Consider the following 16,460-nt stretch of genomic DNA (forward strand, 5'->3'; position numbering starts at 1 on the left):
GTCTGCCCGAACCCCAGCCTTCCTGTGTGCCAAGGATGCGGGATACAAGAGCCCGACCCCAACCATGACTGTGCCCCAAAATGCGCATCATGCGGAGGAGACCATCTAACAGGAGCAAAAGAATGCGCTAAACGACTAAAACCAACGAAATCAATCGCAAACAAACAAAAACAAGGGCACTCAAAAACCTCGCGAAAACATAGATGGTTCGCGACGGACGACACCGAATCGGAGGACGACATGTGGCCAAGGCTACCAGGCAGAACCTCATGAACAAGATCGCCATCGCCGGAGGGACACCAATCCAGATCAAGTTCCAGATCGAGATCAAGACAAAGACCTGACATAGACTACAAGAATCAACCTAAATCAAGATCCAACTCAAAATCAAGATCCAACTCAAAATCAAGTCCAAGCATCAGTGCATCCGAACAAACTCTTTTCCCTTACCCAAACCACATTCCCAAGATCCAGAAAGCCGGTGTCGCATGGAGACACACACCCGGGCAGGGAGAGGAGGACAAGGGTACCAGGGTGAGTTGGGCGGAAGTGGCAAAACCGCAGGCTCCCATACCATCCAATATAGCATACCAAAGAGTGACAGCGGAAAACCGCGCATTCAAAGAGAGCTTGTCTGAGCTCAAAAAGGAGATCTCATCTCTTAAACAACTATTAGGCAAAACAGCAATCGCGAACTCCTTCCACAACGGGCGGCGCGGAGTGTAACACAGCAGAGCCTAAAACAATTTCAACAGAGCAAATGTTGCAAACAGTTAGTTCAACAGCTTCAGGGAGTACAAAACTTCCACCAACAGATGTTTAATGAATTTCAAAATCTTAAAACTTACATGGACGAACCCATCAACAATCTACGGCAAATCAAAAGGAAAAGAGCCGGGGATAAGCCAGGGACTCCACAACCGCGAAAAACGAAAAATGTAGTAGTATCCGACTCCTCCGATAATAAATTATCGACCCCACATGGCCAATAGATCACGGGTATTGGAGGAAAACATCAAAATTTGGCACTGGAACTGCCGCACCTACCAAAAGAGGGCAGCAGCCCTACAAGAGTTCATTAATATATCGTTAACCCGGCCAGCCATTTTCTGCCTCCAAGAGGTAGGAAATAAGCCGGTAAAGCAACGGGATTACTATACATATCAGGACCCCAAGCATTCGAAAGTAGCGACGTTGGTGAGAAAGAACATCGCAACTAGTATTTATGAGCCCCTTGAAGGCTCAACTCATCACCAAATTATTGAAATTCACACGAAAAAGAGGGGAAAACCTAAATTTTTCATTGGTAATATATACAGCCCCCCCAAAAGAAAAAGGCACAGATTTTGAGAACATCATTGAATTAACAATTCGTAAAATGAATCACAGAGATAAATTAATTGTTGCCGGTGACTTCAATGCACCCCACTCGCACTGGGGATACGTAAGGGATTCGGCAAAGGGCACGAGGCTGGTGCAGGTCGCGCACAAGTTCGACCTAAAACTAGAAACGCTACTGCTAGCGCCTACTAGACTGGGGAACAGTGTGAGTTTAGACACTTACCGCGATCTGACGTTTACCAAAAACATAGAGGCAGCGTCTTGGAAGAACCTAGATAAGACACTAGGCAGTGACCATTGATATTGTCAGTCTATCAAACTCGTCACCAAAAATCCTTAGACAGCTTGGAACAGCCAACATAACCGATTGGGAAAAATTTAGAAAGCATCTCTTTGCAGAAGGGCAGATGGAAGATATCAGCCAATGGTCGGAAGAAGCGCGAACAGCACACTTCACTAACTCCAAGAGCATCACTCTGACGGTGGAACACCGGCGAACTCATAGCAAAACTGAAAGAAAGATACATAGGGGAACCAATTATTCAGTCATACTCGAAAGCATACGATGGGCCCCCGAACAAAATTTTGGACGCCCCCATAACGCAAGCAGAGGTTTTCGCAGCAACCCCGGCCGCTAAGAAAAATACAGCGCCTGGGAAGGATCGGTTAACTAATGCAATGCTACGGAACATAAATCATGAACAAATTAAGAAACTAACTGAATACTTTAACAGAGAGGTATGGCCAACCGGGAAAATTTCAGAACAGTGGAAAGAGGCAGAAATCATTTTTATACCTAAACCCGGCAAGGCTCGTAACATTCAAAACCTTAGGCCGATCTCACTCACATCTTGCCCGGGAAACCTTTTTGAGCGAGCCATCCACGCAAGACTTAGAAACTATATAAAAGACAATAACCTGTTGTCAAACTATATGTATGGCTTCAGGCCACACTTATCGACACAAGATGTATTCCTAAGACTGAAGGAAGAGGTACTGAACATTTACTAGCCGCCCTAGACCTCAAAAGCACATTCGATTCCATCGCCCACGAACTGATATTGAAAGAACTTGAGAAAACCAGGTGCGGTGAAAAGACTTACAATTATATAAAATATTTCTTGGGGAATAGAACTGCCACTATCAGCATAGGAGAAAGCCGATCCGGCTCTTTCAATATGCCAAATAGGGGCACACCACAAGGTGCCATCCTCTCACCCCTACTGTTCAACTTGAGGATGAATAATCTAGCCCATAGGCTGGAAAAGTGTCCAAATCTGCATTTTGCTCTTTATGCAGATGACATTACTCTTTGGGCGACAAAAGGCTCAAATGGAACAAAAGAACAAGTTCTTCAGAACGCCATAAACATAGTGCATGATTTCGCCACTGAGAACGGAATGAAATGTGCTCCTGAGAATTCAGAATGCATTACGGTACGCGGAAAATATTACAACAAAACTGAAAAAGCTGAACTAAAGCTTGGAGACACGACACTTAAAGAATCCCAAAAAGTCAGGATTTTAGGGCTGTGGATACAACACAATACTAGAGCACACCATACCCTAAACACTCTAAAGAATTCAGTAAAACAAATCACGCAAATGATAGGAAGAATTACGCGGAACGGGAGAGGACTAAGCGAATCAGACGCATTAAGACTAGTTCAAGTTTTTGCAATAACCAAAATTAGCTACAGCCTCCCGTATCACGAGCTTAACCGTAAAGAGACAGAGCAGGCAGAGATCCTTATACGCACGGTTTGAACACATTTGAAGAACTCAACGCAATGACAATGGTCACACAGCGAGAACGCCTTAATATGTCACAGGCGGGCAGGAGGGTCCTAGAAGAGCTGGGATACCTGATCAACCCACAATACTGCAGCAGCGAACTAGTGGGCATATCGAGGGAGATGCGAGAAAAACTCAAGATCTCCCCCATCCCCGAAAAAATGAACCCAAAATATCATGCAGGCAGGTGTAATGCCCGAGACAAACAATTAGAAAATCGATTCGGCAATAACCCTGACACAATATACACAGACGCAGCACGGAACATTAAGGGACACGTTATCGTGGCTGCTTCGAGACCCTCCGGTATTCCAAGAACCTTAACAACAGCTTCAGTCCGCAGAGCCTGCACCAGCACAGCAGGGGCGGCTGCAGTGGCCCTGGCAATAAAGACACTGGAGGGAGAAGACAGGCCCGCCTACGTCCTTACGGACTCCCAGGCGGCCTGCCGACTCTTCCTCCACGGAAAAATCCCTAGGATTGCCCTTAACATCTTGGGCGATCGACTAAAACAAGAACATCACATTGTATGGTGTCCGGGGCATGTTGGTGTCACTGGTAACACAGGGGCAGACTCTTGCTCGCGAGACTTCAATCCGAGCAAGGAATGACACCCCAATCGGAAACAACCATCAAATACTAGCATGCGATGTCTTAGAACATCAACGTCGTTCTCGCCAACAACTCGCCGCGCCAAACCCGCAATTAACAGTGGAGGAGATTCGGCTATGTAGAAAAATCCAGACAAACACCTACCCACATCTGGGGCGATGGCATGCCATCTGGCCAACCAGATATGCCAGTCAATGCCCTTGGTGTGGGGGGAGGCTATCCTTGCCTAATGTGACATGGGAGTGCCAATCACGACCCCAAAATTCAAATTCACCCCGTTTAACACAAAATTCCTTTAGGGAGCCTTGGGCAGCCATCCTCGCCCGGAATCACCTGGAGACTCAATTGAGCCTCCTCGACCAGGCACGGCGCATGGCGGTTGCCACTAGAGTCCTGGACTAAGGACCCACCCTCCGGCCCCCTTTACACTATTTTTTCCTAAATAAAGTTATTTCTCTCTCTCTCTCTCTATCGACGGGCTTCCATCGACGTTTTAATAAAACGCGTGTCGGATTATTCAATGTCAAATTTTTCGCGTGTTCACGAGATTTTTCAAAGCCACCTAGATAACATAGTGCCCTTTGCTCTGTGTGTTCAGACTTCATGTTACTAGGTCAGATATTTTCTTGTACAAATGTGGCATGACAAAAACTGCGACGTCAAAATCACTGCCGCTTGCTCAAGAGCATCCTCATTAGATTCTAGGTAGCGAGACGTCATGGATCAGAGATCACAAGCCTTGTACTATCTAGGTGACATTGACCTTCGGAACATCTAATACCCATGACACACTGGCGAAGTAAAGCCCTTTGCAGTAAACACGTTTACTTTGCGCTGAAGGACGCTTTACGAAAAGGAGTTTCGGCGCGGTCTCCATTATCATTTTTTCACAAAGCACCGCAGCAATACAGAAGGCGCTGCTTCTTTATCCTGAAACTGACAAAACGCTAAATATGGTACATCGGCTCAATTAAAAAAAGGAAAGCATAGAGCATACAAAAAGAAAGAGCATGATGCATAAAATACCTTCCACCAAGTTATAATGGCCATACTCTTCATTATCGAAATGGCGAGATGTTAGCCGTGAAATTAAAATTTTGTTCGACTGCAATCGTCAATGAGCAAGCACGCTGCCAGCGCTGCAACACGGCAGGTCAGGATCGCGCGTCAGGCGTCTGAACATGATCTCGCTTCAGACCGGCCCTACGTAGAGCTGCGGTTTGATAGACGCATTGAATAGTTAGCGACTACAGCGTCACCGCTACAAGCACCACTTCCTGTGACGCGCGCGTCGGTTTGTACAGTGCCCATATGTTTTAGTTTACTGCAACACTTCGAAGACTAAGCTAAACTTGCGGACAACTTTCTGTGGCAATGAAGCTACGGGCGCGTGGCAGTAGTCCGGCGGCATTTGGCAGTGCTTTTGGTTGCTCGGAACAGACGCTGAATCGATGCAGCATCCACGTGCGACGGTATCACGTTTGCCCAGACGCGGAAGGGGAAAGCCGCAAAATAAGTAAACTTTTACACTCAGTGGTGCATTTTGTCTTATTTAACTGTGGCTAATAAGCTGTTTATGTTTTCTCTTTCCCAGCCTAAACCAATGCGGGTCGCCTTTCAGAAGCGCTCTCAAATGTGCGCGCTTTGCCTCCGTAGCTGTCCCTTAACTGCCACAGATTGTTGTCTGGGAGTATCGGTGGCCGAAAAAACACGCGGAAGAAGCTCCCCGAGATGGGTAGGGTGGTGAGACATTGGTGACGGGGCCAGTTGCATGCGTTTTAAGGTATCGCTGCAATAAACGTTCACTGCGAGAAAAATTAGGTGCTTTCCAACAATGAGAAACACATTTGGAATAAATGAACTACCACAGCGCCTTTGACGAAGATAAGTCCTCCAATCAAAACGTTGGAAAGCCTTTTTGAGGAGCCTTATCCCAGGTTATAACCTTCATTTCACAGTGTGATACTCCATCTGTCAACCCCCTTCTTCATTTTGGACTAATCTTACAAAATGTGTCTACAATTATTATGTTGTGAATGGTCTGTGCACGAGGCTAGGCCTATACGGCCATGAAGTAGTTTCATTGTGCAAGGAGCCTTTACCACAAAGGAGATACTCGTTTTTCATGTGTAATTTCGAGTGACCGCCTTTCAAGTAGATAATTCTTAATTCAAAGGACTTTGGAGTGCCAGACTGTCACGGGTAAAGAACGCTTCAGAAAATATTGAGGAATGTTTAGTGGCGAATTGTGTCATCTTTCTCTATTTTGAGGCATGTTGACATTGTGCACTTTGTTCGGAATGGTTTTCAAGTGAAAGAGCGTTTTATGGCCCATAGCATGTTTTAATGTTGTCCGAACGCTGTAATTTAGGTCGCAACTTGTTTTGTAGTTAGGATGATTGTGATCTGTAGGAAAACACACTATGTTTGCTTTCTGTAAGAAAAAAAAGTCGCAGTTTTGCCCGAAAGGCGAAGCATCGACTGCGATAGCAAAAGTAGGGATAGTACTTTTATCGGCTGTATAAACTTGCAAACATTCGCTTACTAACTAAATTAATAAGCACGGTGTAGGAGCGCACAGGCAAACATGAACACATAACTCTCGATCAACGCGGACACTGGCTGTCAAAACGTTGGCGTAAGGAAGCGCGGAAGCAGCAGCGAGCGAAGTGACCTTCGTGCGGCCTATCGCGTCAACCCAACCTGAGCGGCAAGAACGAAGCCAGCACTAAAGTATGATTCGTCGGCACACCTGGACTATGCCCGCAGCGAATCGCTTTAAAAATAGGGCGCGCGCGGCCGCGCAATACGCAGTTGCTGCCGGAGTACAAGGCTACCCTCCCCCTCCCGACGGTGGCTTGCACGAGACAGAAGACGGAGTGCTTCCTCACCGCTTTCCTCCCTTGCGTGCGCGTGAATGAGCCATGATTGTTGGCTCCCTTCGCACGTTTTCACTCGCACATACAGCACATGGCGCGTGGCGACGGTGTTATCGAGCTTGGACTCCGGCAGGAGATAATAAGCGTCCTACACGCATCAGAAGAGCGGACACACGCCCTATTCGCAGAGTTAGTCTCCCGTTTGGATTCTATAGGCGCGCCCTTGCCGGCTTCCAAATCCGCGCGTCTCCAGCCACCCCTTACAGGTGAAGAAGATCGCACCCATACTCACGCCCGGCGGCTTCCTCTCTCGAGGATGATGGCGACCCTTAGCAAGCAGCAGATCGTGCTCTGGCAGTGGAAATGCAGAGGATACCGTCCGAAAAGGGCATCCCTGCAACAGTACGCTGCTATGTCCACACACCCTCCTGATATTATCCTCCTACAGGAATCAAACTGCTAACCTTCCCTATCCGGCTTCACCACTTTTACGGGTACCTCTCCACTCGTGGGAGCACTAGTATCAAAATACTTAACGTGCAACTCCCACACTATAAACATCGATATCCCACACCAAATTCTTGTAATCATTACACAGGGCAAGAACAGTTGCAGTCTCTTCATACTTAACGTGTACAGTTCTCCCCGCTCACGCACACACTCGTTTCATCGCCTTCAAATAGAATTCGAACGCCTTGGGCGCACCCTTCTCGTGTGCGGTGACTTAAGCGCTCCTCATACAGTTTGGGGGTACTGCAAATCTGAAGCCAAAGGAACTCGACTCTGGGATGACATATGTAACTTGAGATACAACTTACATACAGACCCAGGGCACCCAACACGTTTGGGTAACCGCGTCACACGTGACACGTGCCCTGACCTTACTTTTTCCAAAAATACAGGACCAGTGATTGCACATGGTCCTCTCGATGAACACCTAGGCCGCGACCATTATATCGTGGCCACTACCCTAGCACTGCAGAGTGCACACTGTCCCGAGTGAAAAGTGCGCATCACGGACTGGACGCGGTTGTGGGAGCGCCGACAGAATCCACCTGAAGGTCTAGGATACGAGCAATGGCTCGAGTCCCTTTCTGCTTACCTAGGTGCATGTACGCGCACACTGGTTACCACAACTGCGACCCCGGACGTGGACCCGCACCTACTGCATCTGTGGGAGGCACTTAGGGGGCTCACGCGGCGTTGGAAACGCCAACGCCTCAATCGCAAGCTTCGCCGGCGTATCGCCCAAATTTCGCAGGAGGCACAAGAATATGCTGAGACACTCGTCCGAAACAACTGGCGAGGTTTTTGCGAGCGTCTTTAAGGAACCCTAGGCACCGCGAAAACATGGTAGATACTTCGCGCACTCATAGATCCCTCCGCTACAATGACGCAAACATTTCATCACCGACACAGCTTAATACATAAGTACCGAGACGATCCGGCTACTCTTCTCAAAGAGCTAGAAAAACGATACATTCCTACAGGCACACCTCCACAGTATCCGAATTACCCGCACGCAGAACAATCTAATGAGGAACTCGACGCGGACATTACAATCGAAGAGGTTCGAGTGGTACTTCAAGATCTCCGTCGAAACACAGCCCCAGGCGCAGATCGCATCAGATTTTCCACCCTTCGTAACGTCAGTGATTCAGACCTCTATCATCTGACAAACCTATTCAATGATCACTGGCGTCAGGGCACGCTTCCACAGGCATGGCGTCATGCTGACATTTCGCCAATACCCAAACCGGGCAAGCCCGTAGCCATAGCAAATTTACGGCCAATAACCCTTACTTCATGCATCGGAAAGTTAATGGAGCACGTGCTTTTGCGGCGACTACAACCTTTTCTCGAACGACAGTCCTTCTTCTCCCACTCACAGTTCGGATTCCGGGCACATCTCTCCACGCAGGACGTGCTTCTATAGCTCAAGGAAGAGGTTATCGGCGCCCCGTCCCTTGCGCAGACGAGGGCCATCCTCGCCCTAGATCTAAAAGGAGCATTTGATAACGTGGCACAAGATTTGATTATTCGTAATCTTGCAGAATCACATTGCAGCAGCCGCATGTATAACCACATTCGCTCTTTTCTGCGGGAACGAACAGCCACCATTGGAATAGGACCACATCGGTCAGATACGATTCGGCTCACAGGTCGCGGCACCCCACAGGGATCAGTTCTGTCCCCCACTCTATATAACATCGCCCTCGCAAGTCTACCTCAGCAGCTCGACCAGATCCCCGATATTGCACACGCGATTTATGCAGACGACATCACGATTTGGACGACGCGAGGGTCAGACGGCACCATTCAGGATCGACTGCAGCAGGCCGTCGACATCGTCACCGCTTACGCGCGACAGGGCAGCTTGTCCTGTGCCCCACAAAAGTCCGAGCTTGTTCTCACCCGCGCACGTAGCGTTACCCCTCCACCCGAAATCACGGTGCACGTGGATGGCGTTCCTGTCCCCCAGGTAGACTGTGCTCGCATTCTTGGAATACATGTTCAGGCGAACGGGAAGGCGAACTACACTATATCTCTCTTGTCCCGGCAGACCGAACAGACTTTGGCCATGATTCGGCGGGTCTCCAACAGGCGCTAAGGTCTACGGGAACGGGACCTACTGCGCCTGGTGGAGGCCTGTGTGATCAGTCGCATTACTTACCACCTTCCCTTCCACAGACTTACGCAGTCGGAGCGGACACGGGTCGACACAATGCTGCGAAAGGCGACCAAGCTTGCCCACGGCCTCCTACACTACACCGCCACGAAACGTCTGCTAGCCCTAGGGACGCATAACACTCTCAGTGAGTTATTGGAAGCTCGGATAGAAAATCAGACCAGTTGGTTTGTGGAAAGCATGGCCAACGGTGTGACCACCGGAGGGGAAGGAAACGCTGTTTTACGCAACCGTCCGCTATGGACGCATTTCCGTGTAAGCAGGTTCATGGACCTTTTCATCAGGCGAGAAGGAAGGGGCGCGCAGGGAGAATTTCCTCTTCTTTGGCTCATGCTATCCGGCAGGGCGCTGCTTGAGTGTGTTGCCGTAACGTGTGTGGAGCAATTTGCAGATGTGTTAGCTCGTTCTCCCTGAAATTTACCTAATGGCAGCTCACATGAGGTCCTCGAAGAACCACCATGTAGCCATTCTGTACAGCGGTAATTTCAGTATGTGGATATTTTTCTTGTCTGCGCAAACGTGCCACACGCATCATCAGCCGCGGTGCATGTGCGCTTTCGGAACTGTTTAGGCTGTATCACTTTTTATGCCCTTTCCCCTTCCTATTCCACATAGGCCTTCGAGCCATCCCTCAATAAATATTTCATCATCATCATCATCATCATTTAAAGAAGCGCAGCGGCGTGTCTGAATTGCCAGTGTGAATTGCACAATCTCCTCACTATCTGGTCGCTTGATGTAAGAAACAAACAATACGAATACTTGTGTACAGCCAGCCTACTGCAACCCTGAAACATCTAAGCGCCAGTCGTTACAAAATATTGAAGTCTGCCACTGGCATAGTTATCATGCATTTCAAGTCAACTAGACCTGAAATCAGTACGCTGAGTCTACGTTACCTTCCTGTATGACGCCGACGGCGTGGCGCAAAGCAGCGGTCACTGCGGTTAGAAATCAATCGTGGTACATATAAATTTTGACCTTTGGCACTGCCTTTTGGCCCTGTAAAGGAGTAATATTCAAGAGGGATCGCATAAGAATATTCAAACGGCTACTAGGGAGGACCTAATATTGGTTAAACAATGAGTGCGTCGTAGACACCAGAACAAACAAGACCGAAATAAACCGGCTTTCATTTTCTTCTTTCGAAACAAAAAGAACACACACACACACACTGGCTAACATTTCAATAAGTCCTTGCGTGGTCATGCCGCATACTTTGACAGATCTATAACAGATGTATAACGCAACATCTACCATGGCTTGAGACGCTTGTGCAGTTCGCAGCTTATCTCTAGACCAGTCGACAAGTGCGAATGACTCTTGACGGCATGCTGTTATTACTACTACCCAAAATTATTTTATTCGTGGGCAGTAATCTCTTGTCAAATTAAACAGTTAAAACTTTTTCCCAGCAGAACGGTAACCACGCTGTTAGTATCGTCTTGAGTTTGTAACTAGGGTGTTTGTAACTAACAAAAGCTTAGAGTTACAGTGAGAAAACTAAAGCAAGGTATCCTTGGTGAAACTTATTTTCATAAATACATAACAACCATAAAAAAACCACCAAAAACTGCCTCCGAGCGTATAACTGGCATACAACCAGGGGCGCTCGCCCAAACTAATCCTGCGGTTCTGTAACGGGCAATACCACGCAAGTACACGGGCGTTTTTGCATTTCGCCTCCATCGAAATGCGGCTGCCGCGGCCGGGATTCGCTTCCGCGATCTTGTGCTCAGCAGCGCAACGCAATTTATAGCTGATTGAGCCACCGCGGCGGGTATTATATGGCCTCGGCAGACAAATTTACAGCAGGAAGTGCTGCTTACCAGCATCGGAGCAAATCTGCCCGCCGCCCTGAAATTCGGGTCAGTGTACGCCCTTCGTCGTTTAGTTAGCAACCAGCAGTCTTGAGTATCGTCAGGGCGGGGGGGGGGGGGGGGGGGGGTGTAATGAGCAGCTTTATGAGCCATCTTCGTAATAGTGTATACAAGAAAACATAAAGGCTTTGCACATGCAGTGAAGTAGTTTTTTTTTCAATTAAGTTTACTATACTCGCGGACCACTTTCTTTGGCATTAAAGGGAAAGCTACGGGAGCGTGGATGCTGCACATGTGTTACCGCGCCAAGTAGTCCGGCAGTATTTGACTGTGCTTTTGGTTGCTCGGAACAGACGCCGAACCAGACGCGGAAGGGAGAAGCCGAAAAATAAGTAAACGTCTACTGTTGCTAATAAGTTGTTTATGTTTTCTCTTCCCAAGACTCTTTTCAGAAGCGCTCTCAATTGTGCGCACTTGGCCTCCGTAGTTTTTCCTTCATTGCCGCAGAACGTTGCCCGCGAGTATTAGTAAGTTATCAGCTTTACATCGTTTGCATTGTCTCTTTATTCGAGAATACATGTCAATCATATTTTATTAGCATTGACGTGGCCACCGCAGTACTGTTGCATATATGGCCACGGCATGACAGGCCCCCTTTTTTTAGGCAAGGAGAACGAAGAGGAGGAAAACAGTGGGGATGTGTGGATATCCTATTGTGCGTTAACATCAAACAAAAACCACCAGCCACTCTGCAATCGTAGTTCAAATCCACATTTTCCATGTTTGCAGTTTTCTCGTCAACATCACAATCAAAATCAGAATCGGTTTTATTGAAAATGAATAAAAAGATTACAGGCTCTTAATATACAGAAGGAGGTCCCGAAGTCAGAGACTGCAATGGGACCTCCTTTACAATTTAAACGTAATAAAGTACGGATTACAGCAGTTGTAACACATCGTGAACAATTTAAACATAATAAAAGTAAAAGATAATGTTTACAATTTAAGCACAATAAAGTACAGATTACAGCAGTTACATTGTGAACAACAACTGATTACATGTTTTAGCATAAATAGGTTAATGAAGAAATAAACGTTCATAGATAGGATGCATATATAAAAAGAACACTATAGTATTATTTTGTCGAACACTAAGAGTTTAGAGTATAAATGACTGGACGTACATAACATAATTGTCAAACTCAAATACAACTCAAATACATGTGCGTGACATGGACATGAAACATGAATCTAATCGCACCTTATGAAAATTAAATGAAGACACATTGAAAGAATGGCTATGAGTATAAACTAATTATCAGTACTGGACAAAATGTATTTTTAGTTGTTTCGGGAATTCATGAATTTTAATTGTTTTTATATCTAATGGTAGTGTGTTCCAGAATGCGACGGATAAAAAATGGACGCTTTGTTTGCCATAATTAGTATGTATTTTGGGCAAAATGAAGTTCCTGTTTATTGCAAACCTGGTTATATTGGAATTTATTAGAGAAGTATCGCCTTGTGGCGTAGACATGTATCGCCTTGGGGCGTAGCCATTCGAAAATAGCAAGTAAAGCACACTGTGAAAATCTCAGAGGCACCAGCACAGTACGAATCACAACGCTACAGCATGCCTTAGCGAATGCTCTTGGCAGTATCATTTTTACAGCGAACCTGTATATGCACAGGTGAAACGTCCGTCCGTGCCCACGAAGGCGGCGCCACCGCGGGAACGCGCACGTGCTCGCGCGTTCGTCGTCTTCTTCCACAGCTGGCTCTCTGGCGCCCCGCTGCGCAACCGCGCGAACGCGCTTGCGCCACTGCTCACTTCGTCGTCGTTGTCGTCTTCCACAGCTGGCTCCGTTGCCGCTCATCATTCCAGCGTAGAATTTCACTTCCTCTTCATTCGTCGTAATGGGGAGGCCGCGTTTACCGGGGTATACGAGCCATTGCTTAACGGGGTATGAGCCATTCATTGTCTTATACGTGACGGGCACATTTAATAACAGAGGAGATACGCGAGTCTGTGTGCGTACCTATTGTCACGATGACCACCAATAAAGACAAAAAGTATGTGATCGACATCGTTCTCCAGAGGAGCAGCTCGCGTACGAAGAAAAGGCGCCGCGAACAGCCCCGGGTGTACGCCCAGCGCCGCCAACGCCAAACGTGTCTGTGACTTCATTCCTCGGCTTAAATGGGCGCGTGAAGTGACACATAATTGCGTAACATGCTCCAGAAACACTTTATTATACGCACGTGATAAACCTTAGGATAAACACCGTGCCGGCCTTTTCAGCTTCGCTGGTCAACCATCTCCACAGGGTGTAAGGGCCGAACATTTTTTTTTATTCCATCAACCGTGTAGTAAATAAAGTGCAATCTTTCGAATAATGGTCCATCATTTGGTTCAATGTGGTTCGGAGAAATGCAAACCACTTCATAAAGCGCAAATAGCTGTGGTGATGTCCTGATAGTTATTGTTTCGTTTCACGCCTCAGCTGCGACGAAAGAAGAGGCGTTGGTGTCCTTCTAGGCGAAGCGTGTGCTGCCAAGGCAAGTGCGTCTGTGAGTCATGGCCCAATCCGTGTATCAGAAACGGAGGGAGAGAAGAGAAACGCCGCATCGCTGAAACCAGGGAGGCCTACTACCCGCCCGACTTGAATCGCTGCTTACTGTCATGCTGGAACGACTGTCTCCTGGTCGTCTGCATAGAGAGATTTCGCCGCAGCAACTGCAAGCGAACGTGCAAATTCCACTGCAGCGTTGCATGCAGAAAACATCAACGAACGTGCTATCGCGTATGATTTCTTGTCGTGAAGGCTCTGCCCTTCGTGTCGGCGCCGGTGAGATAACGGAAAATGGCGAAAAGCGAGGTAGTGCACTGTGCCTGAAAAGCGAAGAGTATGATTAAATCCATTTATCCTAACAGGGCTTCCAAGTTTTGTTGAGCTTATTTATTTTCTTTTTGCCCTCTTGACTTTCACCGAATTATTTCTGAGTTTTCTCGAACAAAAATATCCAGGAAGGCTATCTCGCAATTTTTTTAAAGGCAGAACTATGCCGTAGGCATTTGGCCGGCATATGGAACCACCAAAATATTTCTCTAAAAGTAGCTTTTCGTCTCCATTTACCATATGACATTCCTAAAAATTCACAGGAGCTCGTAAAACAGATTGATTAGGGAAGCTGCAAATTTCTTTGCATATAAATGTTTTCTGTATGTACTATCGACCAAAAACGTTTACGGACCAAGGGATCTGACAAAAAGATGAATATCTCCGCAGCCTCAAAACGCAGCCTGGCATTCCCATTTCCCTTCTCTACTGGGATATGCGAACAGCATGGCGATGTACGTTTTTTACTGGCTACATTTAAGGCCAAGATAAATTCCAGCGTTTTCGCTGCACCAGGCCGCGGCAGGCGAAGTCGGATGCGCTACGCCAGCCACACCAGCCTGTGGAAGAAATTTGCCTCCTCTACAGTTCGATCCGCACGCCGTGCGAGGCTAGCGCCATCTATGTGTGTGGGAACGCAACTTCATGGCCGCGCGAACAGCTATTTCCATGGCGCATGCGCATTCTCGCTTTCTGACAGCATGTGCCCGCGCCGTCCGAGTTGTGCGCGGTTTTTTTTTTTTTTTCACAGGACAAGACACTTTATTTCAGACAACCACCATACATAGTTGCCTAGGGGATCGGCGTAAAGGCACATCAAGCCTGACAGTGCACCGATCACCCGCTTACGCACACATGAATAACCAGTCATGCTTAAATAAGAACATAAGTTCGAAAAGAAAGCACATCGTGATTTTTTACATACGGAAACACAATAAAATACCTTATACTCAGCTCTCGCTCCGTGTTGTTTGAGTGCCTTCACGGCATCACGTTAACTTGTCCTGACAGCCAGAAGATCGCACTCCTAGTGCTAGTGCGTCGGCTACGTCAAAAGCGGAATCGGACCATGTACATACATCCTTACTTGCGCTGTCATCGTCGACGGACGTTGAGAAAGCCACAGCCGCGCTTTCACTACGAGGGCCGCAAGCCGCTATTTTGCCTTCTGCCCGCTGCCCCTACAGCGCGCAGTGCATTCTGGTCTAGCTGCAGCCGCGTAAAATAGAACATGCTCTATCTCCGCGCCGGCGGTGCTGAGCGCGCCCGACGCAGCTGGGCACGCCGGCTACGCCGTGACGCCAGACTGTAGATCGAGCACTTTTCACCGGTGTTGCTTAACCGCGCGGCGCGTGGCCGCGCGCGCGCGTTACGCCGGAGTATATTTTGCCCTTTAAAGGCTGTTCGGATATTTACCGTTTTCTGAGATCACATGGTCCATAAACTTTTTTGGTCGATAGTATATGCAGCTGTTTCAAAAATTGCATTTTAAAGTATTTTAGGGGCGAAGCTCCTTAGAGTCTAGCCTTGTCCATCCGGCGTCGTCCACGCTCACATAGAGTGCCACGCCATCTGTCTGTCATGGATGAAACGTTGCATGCAGCGGCTCAACATCTATACACGAGATGGCGCTGCTGTGAATGGCGCGTTCCAGACCACACAATCTCTTTCTGCCATGGACGAACGTAAGGCGCGGCATGCTGCGGCTCAGCGTCTACACAGACAGCAAGCTACTCCGGCGGCGAGGGCGCGGGAAGCATCGGCAAAGCGGCAAAAACGCCAAGCGGACTCGGATTTGAGGGTTCGGGAAGCGGCGGCTCGCCGGCAACACCGACAGCAAGCTACCCCGGAGGTGAGAACGAGGGAAGCGGCGGCAAAGCAGCAACGCCGACAACAAGCTGCTCTCTTACGGTGCATCTCTTACGACTACAAACAACTCACGACCACGAGGGGAACGTGCATAGACCTCGTCTTTGCAAACTTTAGGATGCATCCGCTAGAAGAACCGCTGGCTCGGCATTTCGCCGACCATGAAGCAGTAATAATGGAATCGAAACGCAACCCGGAACTCAACACGATTTACGCGTTATGAGCAATGAAACGCATTTATATACTGTACACCGCGTTGTCACGCATTTACATGTGCGAGTGGGGCAACGTCAGGGGTTATTTTACGGTATAACGATCCCCAGTGCTTCGCCCCACTCATCATGATTCACTTCGTGGATATGCGACAATTTTTCTTCTGTATTTGACCGGGATTTGTCGGAAAAGTATAAAGTGTCCCATCTTTATATGTGGTTCTGTTGTGTACAATGTCTTGAAATTCAGAGCAATATTTAAGATATTTTGGGTATAACGAAAATTATTTTTTTTTTTATTCTACATGCTTTCGATTTTTTTGTGACACCGAGCGTACATCGACA

This window comes from Dermacentor silvarum, chromosome 7 (genome assembly GCF_013339745.2).
Source record: "Dermacentor silvarum isolate Dsil-2018 chromosome 7, BIME_Dsil_1.4, whole genome shotgun sequence".
Taxonomy (NCBI): Eukaryota; Metazoa; Arthropoda; class Arachnida; order Ixodida; family Ixodidae; genus Dermacentor; species Dermacentor silvarum.